This window comes from Triticum dicoccoides, chromosome 1B, assembly GCF_002162155.2.
Source record: "Triticum dicoccoides isolate Atlit2015 ecotype Zavitan chromosome 1B, WEW_v2.0, whole genome shotgun sequence".
Classification (NCBI taxonomy): Eukaryota; Viridiplantae; Streptophyta; class Magnoliopsida; order Poales; family Poaceae; genus Triticum; species Triticum dicoccoides.
In genome coordinates this window covers 272335020-272343982 of record NC_041381.1, presented here as the reverse complement: position 1 = coordinate 272343982, position 8963 = coordinate 272335020, and the positions used below count along the sequence as shown (strand labels likewise).

Sequence of the window (8963 nt, the reverse complement as noted above, 5' to 3'; positions counted from 1 at the left end):
GTCCTAGATAATTTGTTTATTAATCTTCTGCAAAAATAATCAACTGAAAATCGCATTTTTGTGATTTATGAAAATTATTCTCGTGCGCACAAAAGTTTCTGTTTTTCAGCAAGATCAAATTAACTATCACCCAAGAAGATCCTATAGGTTTTACTTGGCACAAACACTAATTAAAACATAAAACCACATCTAACCAGAGGCTAGATGAATTATTTATTACTAAAAAGGAACAAAAAGCAAAGAACAAAAATAAAATTGGGTTGCCTCCCAACAAGCGCTATCGTTTAAAGCCTTTTAGCTAGGCATTGATAATTTCGATGATGCTCACATGAAAGACAAGAATTGAAGCACAAAGAGAGGATCATATAGCATGTGACAAACACATTTAAGTCTAACATACTTCCTATGCATAGGAATTTTATAAGCAAACAAATTATCAGGGCAAGCAAAAACTACCATATGCAAGGAAGAAGAGAGAAACAATAGCAATCTCAACATAACGAGAGGTAATTTAGTAACATGAAAATTTCTACAACCATATTTTCCTCTCTCATACTAAATACATGTAGGATCATAAGAAAATTCAACAATATAGCTATCACAAAACATATTCTTAACACGATCCACATGTATGCAAAGTTGACACTCTTCCAAAATAGTGGGATTAACATTAACTAAAGTCATGACCTCTCCAAACCCACTTTTATCAAAAACTTCATAAGATTGAACATTCTCCAAATATGTGGGATCTAAAGTTGACACTCTTCCAAACCCACTTTCAATATTATTGCAAACATTAATCAATCCCATATTCATCATGGGGCTTAAATAAATTTTCAAGATCATAAGAAGAATCACCCCAATCATGATCATTGCAACAAGTAGTAGACATAGCAAAACTAGCATCCCCAAGATTAGGGTTTTGCATATTATTAGCACAATTGACATCTAGAGAATTTATAATATCATCATTGCAATCATGCTTTTCATCAAAGGAACTATCAAGTATGGGTGCAATAGCAACGGCCTCATGTTTAACATAAGGAACTATAGCAAATTCATCTTCATAAATATTGGCATCATGGCCACAAGAACAGAAAGCATCATGTTCAACAAGGGATATTTCAATCAAATCATCAGAACCATAATTATCTATAGATTCATGCATATCATTATTTTCTTCCAAAGCAATGGTCATTCTCTCAATAAAGTCCTTAACATCGGCATTATGAGCATAGTTTTCATAGTAATATTGAAGTATGTCAAAATTTTCAGATTCGTAGAGAGTAATATCATACTTTTCAATCAAAGAAGCAACTTCATGAGCACCCTTAAAAACGACAAATTCTTCAATTTGTTCGATATCATAGTAACTATAAACACCCTTCGCATAAGAAGATAAGATTTCATTACCATTAAACTCACATAGGTAGGGGAGGTGTTTTTTAGGGTTCTTAGAGCAACAAGTAAAATCATAAATTTCACAAAGATTCCAAGCATAACACAGCAATCTGCTTATTTGATCCCATAAGAGTCTCCCTTTTTCAGACAAACCGTGACGCACAAAATGAGCATGCTCATCTAAAGATTTCCCATCAACTAGGCTAGTTGGGGTTTCAGCACGAGCGCATAAGGATCGAAGATGATCCAAGTAGAACACTTTAAATGAATCCATATCAGTAGATTTTTAGCAAGCAAAGATGCAAGCAAATAGAAGGCACAAGGAAGCACAAAAAAAAGACATACGGGAAGAAGGCGAAGAAAAGGCAAAGGTGAAGTGGGGGAGAAGAAAACGAGAGGCAAATGGCAAATAATGTAATGCGAGGGATAAGAGTTTGTGATGGGTACTTGGTATGTCTTGACTTGTGCGTAGACTCCCCGGCAACGGCGCCAGAAATCCTTCTTGCTACCTCTTGAGCATGCGTTGGTTTTCCCTTGAAGAGGAAAGGGTGATGCAACAAAGTAGCATAAGTATTTCCCCCAGTTTTTTAGAACCAAGGTATCAATCTAGTAGGAGACTATACTCAAATCCCTCGTACCCGCACAAACAAATAAGAACCTTTCAACCAACGCGATAAAGGGGTTGTCAATCTCTTCACGACAAGTTGCAAAAGTGAGATTTGAAAGAGATAATACGATAAATATTTTTGGTATTTTTATGATATAGATTGGAAAGTAAAAATTGCAAAATAAAATAGATCGGAAACTTATATGATGGAAAATAGACCCGGGGGCCATAGGTTTGACTAGTGGCTTCTCTCAAGATAGCATAAGTATTACGGTGGGTGAACAAATTACTGTCGAGCAATTGATAGAAAAGCGCATAGTTATGAGAATATCTAGGCACCACGTCCGCGACAAGTAGATCAAAACGATTCTGCATCTACTACTATTACTCCACACATCGACCGCTATTCAGCATGCATCTAGAGTATTAAGTTCATAAGAACAGAGTAACGCATTAGGCAAGATGACATGATGTAGAGGGATAAACTCAAGCAATATGATATAAACCCCATCTTTTTATTCTCGATGGCAACATACAATATGTGCCTTGCTGCCCCTGCTGTCACTGGGAAAGGACATCGCAAGATTGAACCCAAAGCTAAGCACTTCTCCCATTGCAAGAAAGATCAATCTAGTAGGCCAAACCAAACTGATAATTCGAAGAGACTTGCAAAGATAACAAATCATACATAAAAGAATTCAGAGGAGATTCAAATATTGTTCGTAGATAATCTTGATCATAAATCCACAATTCATAGGATCTCGACAAACACACTGCAAAAAGTATTACATCGAATAGATCTCCAAGAAGATAGAGGAGAACTTTGTATTGAGATCCAAAGAGAGAGAAGAAGCTATGTAGCTAATAACTATGGACTCGAAGGTCTTAGGTAAACTATGCACACTTCATCGAAGAGGCTATGGTGTTGATGTAGAAGCCCTCCGTGATCGATTCCTTCGCCAATGGAGCTCCGGAAAAGGCCCCAAGATGGGATCTCATGGGTACAGAAGGTTGCGGCGGTGGAAATAGGGTTTTGTGGTGCTCTCGGATGTTTTTAGGGTGTATTAGTATATATAGGAGAAAGAAGTCGGTCAGGGGAGCCATGAGGGGCCCACGAGGGCGGGGGTGCGCCTACCCCGTGGGTGCGCCTCCCTGCCTCGTGGCCACCTCGTTGCTTCCTTGACGTCTACTCCAAGTCTCCTGGATTGTGTTTGTTCCAAAAACGACTCTCCCGAAGGTTTCATTCCGTTTGGACTCCGTTTGATATTCCTTTTCTGTGAAACACTGAAATAGGCAAAAAACAGCAATTTGGACTGGGCCTCCGGTTAATAGGTTAGTCCCAAAAATAGTATAAAAGTGTATAATAAAGCCCATTAAACATCCAAAACAGATAATATAATAGCATGGAACAATAAAAAATTATAGATATGTTGGAGACGTATCAACCGTTGGCACGCACCAAAATCGTTGGGAAAAAGGAAAAAGATTGACACGGCTGGGAATCGACCCTTGGGTTCTAAGAAAGTGGGCGACGTCACCGGTTTGGCCCAACAACTAAATTTTTATGGCTCAAGAACACAACCAAATGAATAAGTGAAGCCGCGGTCCGACCGGTAAAAATCTAAACCAGAGGCATCCAGTTCAATCATCGGTCAAGATTTTGAAACCATGCTTTTAAGTGGGATAACACTTACTACGGGTCCAGTTGCGAGTTAAGGGGGGAGTTGCAACTAGTAGAATGACAAAAAGAATGGCCCGATTGCAAGTCGGTGGTGGAATTGCAACTAGGAAGGAAAAGGTCGGGTCCCAGTTGAGTGTCGAGCATGAACTTGCAACTGGAACAAAAAAGGCCAGACCCAATTGCGAGTCTAAGGTGGACTTGCAACTAGGACGAAAAAAGGTCGGGCCTTAGTTGTGTGTCGAAGGTGGACATACAAGGGGGACAAAAAAAAGGTCTGGCCTAGTTGCAAATCAAAGGTGGACTTGCAACTGTGACAAAAAAGGTCCCCTGTTATGGGTCGAGAGTGGACTTGGAACTGGGACAAAAAAAGATTAGGACTCATTTGGGAGTCGAACATGGACTTGCAACTAGGACAAAAAAAGGTTGGACCCTAGTTGCAAGTCAAGGGTTGACTGGCAACTGAGACCAAAAAGGTTGGACCCTGATTGCGATCGAAGATGGACTTGCAACTAGGACAAAGAAAATATTAGGCCTTAGTTGTCAGTTGAATGTGGACTTGCAACTAGGACAAAAAAAGGTCGGGCCTCAGTTGCGGGTCGAGGGTGGACTTGCAACAGAGACAAAAAAGATCGGACCCTGATTGCGAGTCGAAGATGGTGTTGCAACTGGGACAAAAAATGATTTGACCTCAGTTGCGAGTTGAACATGGACTTGCAACTAGGACAAAATAAAGTGTGGCAACCGTGGAAAGTCGAGAGTGGACTTGCAACTGGGACAAAAAAGGTCGAACCCAAATGCGAGTAAAATATGGACTTGCAACTGGGACAAACAAACAGGCCCTAGTTGCGAGTCAAGGGTGAGCTTGCAACTAGGACCAAAAAAGATCAAACACTAGTTGTGAGTCGACGGTGGCCTTACAACTGGGACAAAAAATGATCGGGCACAGTTGCAAGTCGAGGGTGGACTTGCAACTAGAAAAAAAATGTTTTCGCAGAGCCGAGGATGGACCTTGTTACTAGGGCATTAAATGACGGTCTTACTGCGATCGAGGGTGAGCTTACAAATGAAACAAAAAATAAGTGTTAAAGTTATACATATAATTCTTGTTCACTAAAATACAATGTTGATGTGGTTGAATTTATTGATATATTATTTGGGTACAATGGGATAAAAATTGAAAAAGAAAAGAAAAAGATGAGACTAAGGTGATTAGAAAATAATATATTTAGTGTATCACTAGCGATCAAACATCGAATCTTTTGGCATTTGTTTCCCATCGCTTTCCAAATGAAAAGGTTAAAGCTGAGCATCACAGCCCAAACATGCGTAGAAAACTTCAGCCCAAAAATAATAAACACACCAAAATGACAACGGCCCAACAAACAACACACGAAACACGCGAGCTGAAAACAGTGAAACAACCGTTTCGACGAGCCTGTGGGTACAAAAATATGAGTCTTAAAGCTTTTAATCAAACGGTCCTGAACTTAGATGTGAGATAACTATTTTAGATCAGAAATAGGAAATCTGTTATCTTATCGCACGCAACCACTCCACGCCAAACAAACAGAACCGCACAGCCCGAGAGCCATCGACCTCCGTGGTACTCGTTGCTGAAACCCTACTCCACAGTTGAATCCCCTTCACACCTCCCACTGTGCCGCCATGAGATATCCCGAATCGCCGCTAATCCTAACAGGCCGGAAACGGCGGATCAAATCCCGCAATATCAGATTCTTCTCGCAAATCTCTCTGCTGCCATGGCGGAGCTTTGGGCTTGTTGGGCCGTCGAGGAGCAGTGGATGTACCCGGCCTTCCTGGCCATGTACGCCGTCATCTACTGTGTCGGTGAATTGAGCTTGTTCTGGCGTTGGGAGTGGAGGCACCGGCTGGATGGCGCTAGCTGCCTCATCTCACTCATGCACGGCTCCACTGACGCGCTAGCGGCGGTCGCAACCATTGCCACACAGCCGGCGGCAAACCGGGGTTTCACTGCTCTTAACTCCCGCATGTAGGACCACGTCATCGACTATAGTGTCGCCTACTTCACCATGGACCTGCTCCACTATCTCGCCTTCCTCCCTAGGGCATCCTCTAGATCGCCCACCACCTCGCCATGCTTTTTGTCTTCTTCACATGTCGCTACGTCGTCCACCATGGCGCATATGCACTCCTCGTCTTGCTCTTTCTCGCTGAGGTAACCAGCTTCCTATAGAATGTGTGGACACTCATCGGGATCTGGCGAGCCGAGGTTCCCGCCACTGCAAGTGTGTACAACACTTTGTCGCCGGCGTTCTATGTGCTATACACCATCGTTAGGGGCGTTGTGGGACCGCTCTTCTTCCTCAAGATGAGCCTGTTCTATCTGTCCGGCTAGGTTGTGGATCTCATCCCCTGGTGGGTGCGCATATCTTGGATCATTGTCGTCAGCGCTACTATCATGGTGAGCAACTTTTGGATTTGGAATCTTTGGAAGACACTGTTAAAGGAACGGAAGCAGAGCATTGGAAAAAAGACACATAGTAGAATAATTATTAGTGGCTCAATCTGTTACTATTTGTGGTGACACCTGAAGAAGATGATAATTTCTAAAAAAATGTTGATGAATTGACGATAGCTGATGATGACAGATATATTTTGAAATGTTGTATACACAATATCTCTCCATTCTTTAATTTAGTCATTCAGGCTTGAAATTTAGTTAGTAAGATAATGCAATTTAAGACTCAGTTCGAGGATTTCTGTTGGTGTTTCATTTTCAGTATTTTGTCAAAATACTAGAATTTTCTATGCCTTTAATCATACCAGTAATTGTGCACATGCATTCATATGTCTTGGAAATAGTTTGACTCATCAATCTTTGCCTCTAGTAGATTACTCATGTCTTGTCTACCCCATCTAACTCCCTCTCTCTATGTCTTGTCTACCCCATCTAACTCCGTCTTTTTATTCATGGAGTTCTTTTGACCACATGAAACTAGTGTAGATTTCCCTTATTTTAGATAAACATGGCCACCTTTTTGCCACCAGAAATTAATATGTTAAGGATAACATGGTTGGTTTAAAGAGTAGTATTATATGTTAAGATGAGATAAAATATAAGGATTGGCCTTTCTCCATTGTGTTTGTTACATCTGTACGGTGAAATAGCTAAACCAAATGTTTATGCCCAAACAGAATGTACAATAATGTCTTAATGTCTTGTATATAAAAAATGAGTTCAAAAACAATGTACTACTTAGTATTAATAAAACATAGTAGTGTGAGAGTCCTAATAGTGGTGGACAGAAGTATTAATATGTTTTCTGATATAAGAAGGTAAGCCTCGGTCTAACTTATATATTCCAAACACAAACTATGGTTCAAAATAGAATACAAAGCAAAATAAGAAAGACAGGCAATAAAATAATAGAAAAAACTGAAAGTGAAGAATGAGAAAGGATCCTTTTAGGAACGCTTTACATGGTATGGGAAAATACATTCTGCCGAAGAAAAGAAGAAATCCGTTGGTGCTTGGTTATCATTTCAATTGCTCCATAGCTCAATTGTGTGTACAATTTGTTGTTGTGAGACAAAAACCTGTTTGTTGCGGAGTTCCCACAGCTACACAATGCATGCCGCGAAGATGATGTGCCAACATCAGGCTTAACAGTCTGTAGAAAAGAAAGAATATAAATAGATGAATCAGGCAAAGGCAGGAGACCCAAAACCGTCTCAAGATCACGTACTGGTTTGTATTGGAGGAAGACATGATTAACTATCTCCCAACAACTAGGCATGCAATAGTCACAGAAACAATCTTGAAGGTTCATCCCACTCATTTTTATCACATTTGAAGGAAGTATTCCCTAGAGGCAATAATAAAGTTATTATTTTATATTTCCTTATTCATGATAAAGGTTTATTATTCATGCTAGAACTGTATTGATTGGAACTGAAATACATGTGTGGATACATAAACAAATACTGTGTCCCTAGTGAGCCTCTACTTGACAAGTTCGTTGATCAATGATGGTTAAGGTTTCCTAGCCATAGACATGTGTTGTCACCTGATAAAGAGATCACATCATTAGGAGAATGATGTGATAGACAAGACCCATCCGTTAGCTTAGCATTTGATCATTCAAGTTTATTGCTATTGCTTTCTCAAATGTCAAATACATATTCCTTTAACTATGAGATTATGCAACTCCCAGATACCGGAGGAATACCTTATGTCTTATCAAATGTCACAACGTAACTGGGTGATCATAAATATGCTCTACAGGTATCTCCGAAGGTGTTTGTTGAGTTGGCATAGATCGAGATTAGGATTTGTCACTCTGTGTATCGGAGAGGTATCTCTGGGCCCTCTCAGTAATACACATCATAATAAGCTTGCAAGCAAATGACTAAGGAGTTAGTCACGAGATGATGTATTATAGAACGAGTAAAGAGACTTGTCGATAACGGGATTGAACTAGGTATGAAGATATCGATGATTGAATCTCGGTCAAGTAACATAGCGATGGACAAAGGGAATTACGTATGTTGTCATACGGTTCAACCGATAAAGATCTTTGTAGAATATGTAGGAGACAATATGGGCATCTAGGTTCCGCTATTGGTTATTGACCGGATAGGTGTCTCGGTCATGTCTACATAGTTCTCGAACCCGTAGGGTCCGCTTGCTTAACGTTCGTTGATGATATAGTGTTATATGAGTGATATGATTTGGTGAATGAATGTTGTTCAGAGTCCCAGACGAGATCACGGACATGGCGAGGAGCGCTAGAATGGTCTAGAGGTAAAGATTGAATTATAGGACAATGATATTCGAACACTGGAAGAGTTTCGAAGTGCACCAGGTAGTCATCGGATCGCCGAAAGGGGTTCCGGACACCCCCGGTAGGTATATGGGCCTAATGGGCCAAGGGGAGAGACACACTAGCCCACAAGGGGGTTGCGCCCCCCTCTCTATGGCTGCCGTCCCTACGGAAGGAAAGGGGAGGGCTAGCCCCTCCTGCCTTCCCCTTCTCATGGGAGACGGGAAGGGGGGGCGCCACCCTCCCCTGCCTTTCCCCACTCACCTAAAAAGGCAAGGGGGGAGTGGCTAGGCGCAGGACCCCAAGTGGGATTCGGCCCCACTTGGGGCGCCTCCTTGCTGCCCCCCCCCCCCCCCCCCCCCCACACACACACACATATATATATATATAAGGGTGGGTCTATTATGATAACACCCCTTAAGAGTCTTATTCTAATAACACCTGGCTTATTCTGCACATCCCCACCAGA

At 41.2% G+C, this 8963-nt stretch overlaps 1 pseudogene; it reads left to right on the top strand.

Annotated features, from left to right (window-relative positions):
* Positions 1–4691: 4691 nt before the first annotated feature.
* Positions 4692–6255, top strand: LOC119350327 (annotated as a pseudogene).
* Positions 6256–8963: the final 2708 nt, after the last annotated feature.